The following is a 13,586-nucleotide window of genomic DNA, read 5'->3' on the forward strand; positions in this document are numbered from 1 at the left end:
CGTACTCACGAGCCCCCTTCAAATCATATTCTTAATCTATTTAAAATTTCCTCATGCCCTATAACAATTTCCACATTAGAGTCCTAATATGACAATGTGGCTTAAGAATAAACCTAACATGAGAATGTCATCAATGTTAAAACTGATGGATGTTGATTATGAGGAAGCAAAGTTTAATAAGCCAATGATTTTTTGGGGAATTATGAGAGAATGGTAAAATTGTAAAGATGAGTTCAACCGCCTTCATGAATAATGCATTCACCTAGGTGCTCCACTTATCCGTCGTCGGTCTCTAAAATGAATTTTCTTATAGAGCTTGAATGTAAGGAAATAGTTCAAAGAATTTTAGATGAAAATCCTTTGTATGCTTCTATGACATAATTGACATTCCATTCTATAGATGGCACATGAATTGGTATCCACATCAGAAAGGCAACTAACTAAAAAGTGACTTCACCTATCAGATTGAAGTGACTTCAAGTGTAGGCATTACAAAACATGCAATATCTCTTTATTAATGAATTTTGTTTCCCATTAGATAAGGAATTTTGGAACATCATTATTCATTTGAGGTGTGTGGCTAAATGACATTGGATTCTTGATAATGACAAGAACTTGGTAGGGATCATGAACGTTTGGAGGGTAACTTTTGATTAGTATTATAAAGGCATTGAAGGCATTTAGTCGATGGATCACTTTACAACCTTCGCTTGTGCAAGAATTAAGAATGATAATGGCCTCAATACTGAAACTCCACGTGTTTAGAATTAAATTGAGCTCAACAAAACAATGCAGTGTTTCTATCGTGAGAATAATAAAATGTTGTCGTGACAAGCACGTCACTCTCTCCATAACTTGGCTACAATGTATGCACTTGATAACAACTATGATTTAGCTTAGCACCCAAAGGTCAAGAGGACCTACTAACATTTGGCATACCTATCAGACTCCAAGATGTATAACGAGTTCAATAATGACAGTGAGTACTAAAGTTGTTGAACTTCACATTTTCCATTTTCCATCCATTATAATTATTGTGTTTAGTTTTTATATGATATTTTAATTATAATGTAATAAATTTGTGTTTGATTATCACTTATTTTAAAATAATTTTATAAGTCACAGGTTGATCACACCTCCATATAAAACAAATGACAATTTGAAATAACAATATACACATTCATACTATGAACAAACTTTGGAAAAAAATTGACAAAACCTCCTCTGAAAATTGGATATGCCCATTTTCATTTGCACCTATTATAGGTCAAAGAATTCCTAACAAAAAAATTATAAATAAAAATTATTTCACAAAATTGATACTTATCGACCTAACAGGACTTTCGAATTTTATTTTGATGATAACAAATCAAGATAATTTAACATATTGTGGTTTAAGTTATGATATTTCAGAAACTAGACATGAAGTTTAAAAAGTTCAAGCATAAGAGTCCAAGATCACAAGTATTGTGAAAGATTACATTCCAAAGCCAAGTGATCAAAAGGAAGTTCAAGAGGTCAAAGACAGACAATTTTTATGAAAGCTTAAAAAACATTAAAGCTCAAGACAAGATGGACACAAAGCAAGATATACATGAAGTCTTCAAATTTAGAAGAGTTTTAAGTCCTAAGGAAGTCTTGTGTAAGTACTTCAATTAGGGTTAATCATAGACTTAGAGACCATATTTTGAAAACTTCAGAAAATATTTTCAAAAATATCAAAACAAGTTGGTAAGAGTTTTTGGAAACAAATTTTAAAAACAGTTTTTTTAACTGCCCAGGTGACTGACCATTGGCTGATCAGGTGACTAACTATTATGCTAAATTAAAATTGGAAAGACAATGTAGGCTCAAACAACTGACTCCTGTGAGTTCATGCCCGACCCTATTCTGACCTTAATATTACGTTAATTTTCAAAAGTCCAGGCGACTAACCTTCGTAACGGTTATTTTTAAACACCATTCAAAAGTTTTCATTTTATGTTGCTTGTGACTCAAACTTTGTCAAAACTTGAAAAACACTCCAAATAACTTGAGTAATACAAAAATATGACTTTTTAACTCTATAAATACATGATTTCACAAATCAAATCAATACCAAGAATTCATAATAGCAGTCAAGCATATAACTCTCATACTCTTTCAAAAGTCTTCTTGCTCACATACTTGTTGGAGTTTTCCTGACATTTGCTGAGTTATTTCTCACCGATATTTGAGCATAAACTCTAAGTTTGATCGATCAAAAGAAAGTTCACGGTGATATATTCTCTTGGTATCAATTCTATTCTTCATTAATATTTAAATTGAAGTTTTCTTAACTATTCTTGCACATAAAAAGTTTTTCTTGTTTTCTTATTAGGGTTGTTGAATTGTTATACCGAGCATGGGGCATCGCTATTGAAAAAGTGTTTTAAAGGTTTACTCTGCCGCAAAGGAGTGGTATAGTGGAATCTTTAGGCAGATATCCTCCTTAATTTTCTACACATATATCAACTACTTGGATTAAATATTAAAATGCTAAAAATTAATTAGCTTTCAAGAATTTCAAAAACCAAAAGGGAGTATATTAATTGATCAATACATATTACAAAAACCATGAAGGTTGATTGATTAATACCCAAGACTCATTAATATTTAAAGCGATTTATTTAATTTTTGAGTTTTGGATACTTTGCTGGAATTTTTAATTCTTTTCATATTAAAATCAAGCTTATCTTGTTAAGTGAGTTGACATATTCAAAAACTAAAATCTTGGAAGCATTGCTGATATTCATACACAATTTAATTGATTAATTTGTGCATTATGTTGGCTTATTGATTAAGTATTAAGTTAAATTGTTGCAAGATCAAATTAATATACTCTTTCATAAAGATTTAAAAGTAAATATTGATTCCTAACTAATATTGTAATTAAATTCAAACCATCTCTGTGATTGCTAAACTTACAATAAGTTGGGAAAAGAATTTATAAAAACAGTTCAAAGGAACTTTTAAAACCCAATTCACCCCCTCTCCCCCAATAACATACACATTTATACTATAAACAAATTGTGAAAAAAATTTAGTAAAGTTTTCTCTAAAAATTGGATTCGGCGACTTTTATTTGCACCTATTAAAAGTCAAATAATCCCCAATAGAACAATTATAAATAAAAAATTGCTTCACAATATGGATACCCACAACATGCACATTCATACTATGAACCAATCATGAAAAAAAAAATTTGCAAAGTTTCCTTTGAAAATTGGACATGCATATTTTTTTCTAAATCAGTTATAAGTAGGAACGATTCCTTTATCACAACAATACACAATTAAGCAAAATTAAAGACAATGATTTCTTTTTAATTATTTGTAAACGACTCCTTTTGCATAGAGACGTATATGTATGAGGTGTTTCCAGGATCTAATGGCACTGAGAAAACCACAGATCAGGATAGCCACAGATTTGTTATAGCGCCCAAGCCATTATACCAGGAGGAACCATTTATCCCCCAGAATTGGTAAAGGGCGCATGAAACCTTTCTACCATTCTCTTGCCCTGCCTACTCATAAAAATCAAACCCCAAAACACATGCTTACACATTCTAGTTAACACCTTGAACGCAAAAATGGTGCAAAGCATAAATGCAGCATGTTTGGCTGGCGAGAAACGAAATGGAATGAAAATTTTTATGTATAGAGTATGATGAAATTGAGTTTTCAAGAGGGTTTTGGCGCTCAGTGGAAGGAGAAGTCGTTTTGTAAGAAGGGCTCACGGCAAGACCATGAAAGTCGTGTCCACTGCCCCAAAACACCCACTGGTGTTAATCTCATCATAGCACCCGCATCCCTCTGAAAGCACATTATATAAAAGTAGCATGTTTAATCTTCTTTTATTTAAAATAAAAATAATAATAATAACAATAATGGCATATAAAACAATTAGAGCAATGATAAATTGGGCTTCAGTGTGTGTAACAATCAGATCATTGATAGAATATCTCACTGAAATCCGCTAAGATAATTAGATTTTCATCATAAGCCCCGTTAGAATATATATATTCAACTAAGCTATAGAACATTAAAGAGATAATTCAGAATATGGAAAAAAATAAAAAGGAGAAAAGCGGGAACAGAAGTGTAAAATGTGAAAACCCTTTGCCGACTAACATGCACATTAAATACTACAAGATCAAAATAAAAATGAAAATAGAGCTTTCCCCCAAACTCCAAGCGTGCTCAGACAACCAAGGTTTGTTGGCTTCAGATTACGAGACAGAATCTCAGGGATCAGAAACTCTTAATTGCTTCATCACTGCACTCTCATGTTGGGTTCGGGCTGGGTTCAAAAGGGTAAAATGAGAAAACCCTTTGCTGCCTAACATGCACATTGAATGTTGCAAGATGAAGATATAAATGAAAATAGAGCTTTCCCCCCAAACTCCAAGCGTGCTCAAACCCTTTGCTGCCTAACATGCACATTAAATGCTACAAGATCAAAATAAAAATGACAATAGAGCTTCCCCCAAACTCCAAGCGTGCTCAGACAACCAAGGTTTGTTGGCTTCAGATTACGAGACAGAATCTCAGGGATCAGAAACTCTTAATTGCTTCATCATTGCACTCGCATGTGTTCCGGCTGGGTTCAAAAGTGTAAAATGAGAAAACCCTTGGCTGCCTAACATGCACATTGAATGTTATAAGATTAAAATAAAAATGAAAATAGAGCTTCCCCCAAACTCCAAGCGTGCTCAGACAACCAAGGATTTGTTGTCTTCAGATTCTGCTGAGACTTGACTCTCAGAGATCAGAAACTCTTAATTGCCTCATCACTACACTCACATGTTGGGTTCGGGCTGGGTTCAGAAGTGTAAAATGAGAAAAAAAATCCTTTGCTGCCTAACATGCACATTGAATGTTGCCAAGATCAAGATAAAAATGAAAATAGAGCTCCCCCCAAACTCCAAGCGTGCTCACACAGCCAAGAGTTTGTCTTCAGATTCTGAGACTGAATCTCAGAGATCAGAAACTCTAATTGCTATCACTGCACTCACATGTGACAGACAAGGAGAACAAATAACGAAATCAAGCTATTCTGTTTCAAATGCAGACTTCAAATAATTGGGTTCGGGCTTGGTACATGGTACAGAGACGTAAAATGACAAAACCCTTTGCTGCCTAACATGCATATTGAATGTTACAAGACCAAGATAAAAACAAAAATAGAGCTCAACTCCAAGCGTGCTCAGACAGCCAAGGGTTTGTCTTCAGATTCTGAGACTGAATCTCAGAGATCAGAAACTCTAGTCCACAAGCTTCATCACTGCACTAAAGTGTGACATACAAGGGAGAACAAATACCTAAAATCAATTGCTATTATGTTACAAACGCAGACTTCAAATAGGTGGGTTCCGGCTTGGTAGCAGGGATTTGTTTATAAAGCAGCTGGGGTTGATACAAGAAATTGGAGAAGGAGTGGGGGTAGGGGATAAAATGACCAACACTGCATACACTGGCCTGAGTGGAAGTATTTGTTTTAGTATATTTCATATAATTTTAAATTACGATATGAAAAGAAATATTCAAAAAAAAAGGGCATCAGGTCTCCAAGGTTGTAGCATCAATGGAATACTTCAGCCGCAAATTACCCATTAGCTGATATGTGATTCATCACTTGCCCCATCACAGCCATCATAATGTGAGTGGACAACAGACATTGACACACTATTTGGGAGATGAACATGAAAGCATAAGGAAAAGGGAAGAATTGGATATGAGCATTCAATAAGGTGTGAACAAATATAATAGAACAATATATAACAAAGAGAAAGTTGTCATTATCTCGCTATACATAAAAGCACCCTAACACTATGCTTGGAAAAGCCTATTTGAATTTGTATTGGACGTAGATGAGAGTTAATATAAAATTGCAAAAAAATTTATCCAAATGACTTATGCAAGTGGAAAAGAAACATCAAACGACGAAGGGTAACATTAAAACAAAGAAATTAAAAAATATAAAAAATAAAAACCGAGAAGCAACCAATGGAGAAGGGCATCAGGTCTCCAAGGTGATACGCATCAACAAAAATTTCAGACGCAAATTACCCATTTGTATAATGAGCTTCATCACTTGCCCATCCAACCAAAATCTTCTTAAATAAGAAATTCAAGACGCAGAAACAAATCAACATAACTTAAATCATACCGAGTACATAGATATCATTCATGAAGAACACCAATAGATGTAAAAAGAAAGGTATGCAACTAACGATTTGAATCTAGGGAATTTACCCAAAATAAAAGACCTAAAATAACTTATTCTTCGAAACAACATCCTTCGTGTGTGCGAGAGAGAAGGGAGCTTGAGATAAGAGAAAGCGATCAGAACCTGTCGGGATTCATGATAAACATCACACTTAGTTTCAGTGGATTGACAGACCAATGAATTCTATCATCACGTCGCCTTTGGACCCTCGATCCAGTCCCCAAAAACATCGCCATCTAAGAATCTTGAAAAAAAAGGGGGGGGGGGGAGAGAGGGAAGAGAGGATAGCAGAATCCACAAAAACACAATCTTTGAAAAAAATAAAAAGTAAAAAAACAAGAGAAAAATTAAGAATGAGCTCAGAACTTCTTAGAGGGTTGTGTTGCCGTCACATATCGTCTCCGAGGAGATATATACGGTACACAGAGAATTTCCATCATAGCTACTGTTTTTCAAAATAATACCAACAGCAGACAAATATAAACTCTGAAATATGGACAGAACACAAACCAAGACGCTCATACAGTCATGCGTGCAAAGAGAAACCCTAATCTCGCAGAGAAGATGAAGAGGGAGTAAGGCTAGCAAGATTGAGGGGGTAAAGGGGCTCTTTTATAGACATACACGGCGCTCAGATAAACCCTAATCCCGCAGGCCTCGTGTTTGGCTTTCGGTTTAAGTCTCAAACGGGTTTTCAGTTTTTATTTATTTATTATTTAAAAATATATATATAATTAGACTCTTCCTTTATTTCATGAGTAATAATTTTTAAAATATACATATTGCGGAATAAAATCGGCGATGACTAGCAAGACTGCTCTCAGATCTTCGTTGACCTGAAAATGATGAAAGTAAAAAGGCTTGGAGGACTAAGGGTACTCTGGGGTATCACTCTGATACCTAAATAAAGAGAATGCTTCAAAGAGGTTAAATACAACAGTAAGAGTGAGTGTTAAATGATTTACGTTGACCTCTTCTCCATATCCCTCCTTATAGTGGTTGAAGTTGATCTGGGGGCGTATGGCCATTTATTGCCTAGTTATGGCGCAAGCGCAAATCGCTATGGCCTTTATAGAGCCGAGGCCAGTTGTCAGTGGCGCGAGCGCAGACCACTTGGGTGTGCATGGGGTTTACTCCTCCAGAACAGTTACCCTTGAGCGATAATGGCCATAATTGTGGCTGCTCCTTAATACTCTTTATGATAGATGGACTGCTTTTAAGACTGATATGTTTGGGGCATATCAGTTATCCCCTCCTTGGTTCCAAATTTTCGAAACTGGTTCTTGAAATTTTGAAGGTGGCCTTATCTCGGCTAGTCCGAGCCGATGAGTGGTACAACATGGTTGATCCGAGCCGAGGAGGGGCACAGCACGGCTGATTCGAGCCGATTTGAGGGAGGTCATGGGGTCCGAGCCAATGATGTGGCTCAAACGGCTTAGCCGAGCCGATGTGCGAGAGATAGGCTGTGACGAGCAGGTCGTTTCGTCCTACTACCCTCACAGGTTCGTGCCGAGTAGGCTCTTCTGACCAGCTCCATTCGGCGATCTGTGCCAAGCAGCCTCTAAAAGGAAATTTGTTCCGTCCAGATTTTTTCGAGCAGACCTCACTGGCTATTTCTTCTGAGTCATTTTCTACCGAACTATTTCAGCCGAGTTGCTATTCGGGGCATCTTTGGCCAAGCTGTTTTTTGCCAAACTGCTCTTCGAGGCATTTTTGCCAAGTTCTTATACCGAGCTGCTCTTGGAGGCATTTTTACCGAGCTATTCTGTCGAACTACTCCTTTGAGGCCTTTCTCTTGTTATGCTCACCAAATTTTTTTGCTTAGATCTGTGTTAATTCATTGTGGTATATGCTTTATTGTAGTGTTTTATCAAATATCATAAATGATAATATTTTATTTGCCACAGTGTCTTAGGCTCTACCATATGATCCTCGTTTTTAAATATCCTGATATTTTTAGGATCTATGTGGTTTGTTTTTCTGGTTATACCTTAGAATTCTCTAGAAAAACATTATTTGTTTGAACCTTATATATATTTCCCAAGAGTTGATTTATATAGAACATATTTTATCTCTTACTTATGTGCTTAAATGTTTTCATGACTTATGCGTTGTTGTATTAAATCTTTAAGTCATGAAATTTTTATTTTCTTAGAGGGTGTTTGTTAGCTTTTGTGCAATCCCAAAAGGGGGTGAATTTGATATTTAAAAATTCTTTCCTAAGTCAACTAGTCTAACAACAGTATTACGCAACTTAGGGTCTGTCTATGTAATTATAAATTCAATCATTCATAATAAAACATACACGTGCGGTAAATAAATTACGAAAATATAAATTGCACACACGATATGTTATCGAGGTTCGGCCAAAGTGCCTATGTAACGTCCTCAAAATTCTCACCAATTTTTTTTTTATACATATATAACCTTATCTACGCAGCGGATATACAAGTCATACAAACATATATACTAAACAATATCAAAATTCAGTACATTCAGACCTTAGCCATATACAATAACTCCCTCTAATATCATCTACCCCAAAAATACAAAACACTGTCACAAACTTACCCTACAACCAGGGTAACCAAATCAACTCTCTATCCACGAGCCTGATCTACTCGCCTAGCTGGCTCACCTGAAAAGTGGTAAAGTAATGGGGTGAAACGACGCTCAGTAAATGAATATATGCTATTACTAATGTGTGGCGACCGAGTTGTAAAATTATAATATTAATATTTAAAACTGCATGATCTGGAAAATCTGTAAAACACATGTATAGTAGCTTAAAAAATTTGTATCATCTGAACTTTCTATCATCTGTTATATCATACTATATACGACAAAAGTTATAAAACTGTATACATATACATATACATAACTGTACTCTTTCCCTGGAACTCTGTATGTCACGATTTGACCCCTCATGACAGGGTTGTGCACCTCATAGGCGAGACTTAACTCTGGTCGGCCCTCTAAGTAAGTTATCATACTCTATACTACCTCAGCCCGACCAAACTGCATCCACTCCTAAGCTCAAGATTGGCTGCTACCTCGTCAAATTGGCCCCGTCAACCTAATGAACTGGGGAGCTGCATCCTCTCCAGGCACAGTTTGACGGTACCCACACACTGTCTGAAATATGTGGTTGCACTCTATTCTGTATATAACAACGTTACGGTGCTCTGCAACCGTATCTGTCTATAATCTTTCCACAAGGATCTGATACTATATATGTAACGACCTCAACATTCATACCATTTATATATATATATATACATCTGTGAATTCACATCCATCCCTAAGCAGCGAAAACATATATCATACAACCATAATCCAGGATATACAGACTATAGTCGTACAAAAATGCCCTTCTATCATCATCTACTCAAAAATATACCCAATTCTATCAAAAACTCATCCTAAACCAGGGTGACCAAACACTCTCTCTATCCGCGAGCCTGATCTGCTCGCCTATCTAGCTCACCTGAAAAATGTTAGAGTAATGGGGTGAATCGACGCTCAGTAAGTGGAAATATGCTATTACTAGTGTGTGACAACTAAGTTAAAAGTACTTTAAGATATAGCAACTGAACTGTAGTGCAACAATTTGTAAAACATACCTTTCATGCATATCTATCTTTCTCAATTTAACAAATACTGTAACGTTTGTATTTTCTACTTTTCATACTGATAATATCATACTATACTCATTATATACTGTAATACTGTATAATAAACTGGTAAAAAAATGTGTCTATGAAATCTTTGATAGTATTATTAAAATTCCTAGCATAACATATTTCCCTTACCTTAACTTTGAAAAGCCCTTATAAAATTTTGGCTCTATACCAATAGGGTTCCTAACCCAACATCCTGAAAATGCAATTCCCCAGAACAAAATATCAGTATTTTCCTGCTTACATCATTTCCTATAACTGTCATAAAGCCAAAAACTGGATAAAAGACCTTACCCTAAATTTGGGGTGAAATTCAACTTTGTTTTCCCAACGATCTGCTCCGGTAGACTTGTAGAGAACTCCGCCAGAAGCATTGTGGTAGCTTCGGATCGTTGATTCGGCGATTGGTGGGGCCGAAATCGAAGAGAGAAAGAGAGGGTTCGTAGAGAGAGAGAGAGAGAGGAGAGAGAGTGGAGTGTGGAGAATGATTAAAAATCCCGTTTTTTAAATATTTATACTGCCAGATTCGTCGACGAGACACGTCACCTCGTCAACGAGTTCTTCATTAAATTTGTCGATGAGTCCCTGTATTCGTCGACGAAATTCAGGCTGCTCTATACCCCCTCTCGGTATTTTCTCGTCAACAAAGCCCTGTATTCATTGATGAATTTGGTTATGTGCTCGTCGACGAAATTCCTTATGTACTCGTCGAAGAAGCCCTGGCAATTCCTTGAAATTTATTATGAATGCTGAGCGTTCGTCGACGAAGTTTTTTGCCTCTTTCTATTCCTATTTCCATTTTCCTCTCTCTTCAATATTTAAATATCAGTATTTTTCGGGTCGTTACATCCTCCCCTCCTTATAAAATTTCATCCTCGAAATTTACTAGTTGGATCCCATTAATACCCTTCATCATTCTATAGAAGAAAAAGGGATCTACTTATTTTATTACCTGCCGTCACTTGTGGCGGAGGAATACCGTGGTTACATATTATGTTCTGGGAGATTACATATATAAAACCAAAACCTTCTATTAACTAAAATCAATACATGTACCTGCAAAAGAAACCTATCTAACTATTATGCTGTACCTGAGTACCTCTATACCTCTTGGAACAACTGCGGGTATCTCTGTCTAATCTGCTCCTCGAGTTCCTAAGAAACTTCCTCTGTAGCGTGATTCCTCCACAAAACTTTTACTAATTGTATTTCTTTAGTACGTAAAGTCTGAACCTTCCTGTCCAAAATCTGTACTGGTACTTCTTCATATGCTAATGAATCTTTAAGCTCTATCTCTGCATAGCGAATGATGTGGGATGGGTCTGGGATGTATTTTCATAACATAACAACATGAAATACATCATGAGTACGAGCCAAAGCTAGCGTCAAAGCTAGCCTATAGGCAACTGACCCTATTCTTTCAAGTATCTCAAAAGGGTCAATATACCTAGGGCTCAACTTGCCCTTTTTTTCAAACCGCATAACTCCTTTTAGTGGAGCTATCTTCAAAAATACTGGATCTCCCACATCAAATTCCAACTCTCGGCGGCGAGTGTCTGCATAACTTTTCTACCGACTCTATGCTGTATTGATTCTTTCTCTAATTAACCAGACTTTGTCAGACGCCTGTTGTACTATATCTGGACCCAAAACTCGCCTTTCACCTACTTCATCCCAGAAAAGAGGAGAAGGACATTTCCTGCCATATAATGCTTCGTATGGAGGCATGCCGATACTAGTCTGATAGCTATTATTGTAAGCGAACTCAACCAACAGCATAAATTGAATCCAGTTGCCCCCAAAATCAAGCACACAAGCACGAAGCATATCTTCTAGTATCTGAATGGTTCTCTCCGTCTGACCATCAGTCTGGGGATGGAAAGCAGTGCTAAAAGCTAGCTGTGAGCCCTAGCCTCCTGAAAACTTTTCTAGAATCGTGAAGTAAACCGAGGATCTCGGTCTGAGACTATGGATACTAGTACTTCATGAACACGAACTATCTCCTGAACATATATCTCTACCAATCTGTCCATGGAATAGCCAATTTTAATAGGGATGAAATGAGCGGTTTTCATCAAATGGTCAACAACCACCCAAATCACATTTATTCCCTGTCATACAGGTGGTAACCCCGTAACGAAATCCATCGAAACATGATCCCACTTCCACTCTGGGATAAACAATGGCTGCAGTTGCCCTGCTGGCCTCTAGTGCTCAGCTTTAACCTGCTGACACGTCAAGCATTGCTGAACAAACTCAGCTATCTCCCTCTTCATTCCACTCCACCAGAAATACCCTCACAGACCCCTGTACATTTTAGTACTACCGGGATGGATCGTGTATAGGGATCTGTGAGCCTCCTCCAGTATAGTTGTCCTAATTTTAGCATCTTCCATAACACATAGCCTAGTACGAAATCATAGAGCTCCATCATCTGATATGCTAAACTCATCACCCTAACCATCACGTACTCTAGCCATCACCGCTGCCAACTCTGCATCGTCACCCTGAGCTGCTTTAATCCTCTCGTAAAGTGTGGGTTGTACTACAAGACTGGCAATAACTGTTTGAGGACTCTCCTCCACCAATTCTATACTGAGCCTCTCCAAGTCCACCAGAATCGAGTGCTGAATCTCCATAGCTGCCAGCACGGATCCCCCCAATTTCCTGCTCAGGGCATTTGCCACTACATTTGCTTTTCCTGGGTGGTAACTAATCGTGCAATCATAGTCTTTGATAAATTCTAGCCACCTTCTTTGCCACATATTCAACTCTTTCTGAATAAAGAAATGGCTCTTGTGATCTGTGAAAATCTCACACTTTCCACCATATAAATAATGCCTCCAGATTTTAAGAGCATACACCACTACAGCCAACTCTAAGTCATGGACAGGATAATTCTTCTCATATTCTTTAAGCTATCTGGACGCATAAGCAATGACCCTGTCGTGCTGCATCAACACGCATCCAAGACCCTTCAAAAAGGCATCACTGTATATCACAAAACCATCCTCCCCTGATAGAATAGCCAGTATTGGAGCTGAAACTAACCGCTGCTTCAACTCTCGGAAACTCTGCTCTCAGTCATCGGTCCATTCAAATTTTACATTTTTCCTTATAAGTCGTGTTAATGGACCTGAGAGCCTGGAAAAACCCTCCACAAAACATTGGTAACAACCTACTAACCCTAGAAAACTCCTGACTTCCTGAACATTTCCCGGTCTCTCCCAATTCACCACTGCCTCTATCTTGCTCGGATCGACCGATACTTCTGCTTCTGAGATCACATGGCCGAGAAAAGTAACCTGGCTTAACCAGAACTCACATTTCTTGAATTTTGCATATAATTTCCTTTCTCTCAATACCTGCAACACCAGCCTCAAATGATGCTCGTGCTCCTCACAACTCCTCGAGTGGACCAATATATCATCAATGAACACAACCACAAACTGGTCCAAATATTGGTGGAACACCCGATTCATCAAATCCATAAAAATCGCTGGTGCATTAGTTAACCCAAATGGCATCACTAAGAACTCGTAATGCCCATATCGAGTATGAAAAGCAGTCTTCGAAATGTCCTTCGCTTTAACTTTCACCTGGTGGTAACCTGACCGCAGATCAATTTTAGAGTAAACCTGGGTCCCCTAGAGCTGA

General features: G+C 37.3%; 1 long non-coding RNA gene and 8 other non-coding genes across 9 annotated transcripts; all 9 read right to left on the reverse strand.

Moving 5' to 3' along the window:
* Positions 1-3,236: 3,236 nt before the first annotated feature.
* On the reverse strand, positions 3,237-6,903 carry LOC131163887 (uncharacterized). The gene is made up of 2 exons (XR_009139169.1): positions 6,373-6,903; positions 3,237-3,833 (listed from the first exon to the last, which is right to left on the reverse strand). It is a non-coding gene; the product is annotated as an uncharacterized LOC131163887 (long non-coding RNA).
* Positions 3,382-3,504, reverse strand: LOC131165161 (small nucleolar RNA snoR80). Its single transcript, XR_009139481.1, has one exon. It is a non-coding gene; the product is annotated as a small nucleolar RNA snoR80 (small nucleolar RNA).
* Positions 3,715-3,824, reverse strand: LOC131165151 (small nucleolar RNA Z152/R70/R12). The gene has a single exon (XR_009139472.1). It is a non-coding gene; the product is annotated as a small nucleolar RNA Z152/R70/R12 (small nucleolar RNA).
* Positions 3,942-4,026, reverse strand: LOC131165150 (small nucleolar RNA R11/Z151). Its single transcript, XR_009139471.1, has one exon. It is a non-coding gene; the product is annotated as a small nucleolar RNA R11/Z151 (small nucleolar RNA).
* LOC131165149 (small nucleolar RNA Z157/R69/R10) lies at positions 5,219-5,314 on the reverse strand. The gene has a single exon (XR_009139470.1). It is a non-coding gene; the product is annotated as a small nucleolar RNA Z157/R69/R10 (small nucleolar RNA).
* LOC131165152 (small nucleolar RNA Z101) lies at positions 5,572-5,664 on the reverse strand. Its single transcript, XR_009139473.1, has one exon. It is a non-coding gene; the product is annotated as a small nucleolar RNA Z101 (small nucleolar RNA).
* LOC131165153 (small nucleolar RNA Z101) lies at positions 6,032-6,123 on the reverse strand. The gene has a single exon (XR_009139474.1). It is a non-coding gene; the product is annotated as a small nucleolar RNA Z101 (small nucleolar RNA).
* Positions 6,362-6,447, reverse strand: LOC131165164 (small nucleolar RNA snoR14). The gene has a single exon (XR_009139484.1). It is a non-coding gene; the product is annotated as a small nucleolar RNA snoR14 (small nucleolar RNA).
* LOC131165160 (small nucleolar RNA U61) lies at positions 6,605-6,694 on the reverse strand. Its single transcript, XR_009139480.1, has one exon. It is a non-coding gene; the product is annotated as a small nucleolar RNA U61 (small nucleolar RNA).
* Positions 6,904-13,586: the final 6,683 nt, after the last annotated feature.

This window comes from Malania oleifera, chromosome 9 (assembly GCF_029873635.1).
Source record: "Malania oleifera isolate guangnan ecotype guangnan chromosome 9, ASM2987363v1, whole genome shotgun sequence".
NCBI lineage: Eukaryota > Viridiplantae > Streptophyta > Magnoliopsida > Santalales > Ximeniaceae > Malania > Malania oleifera.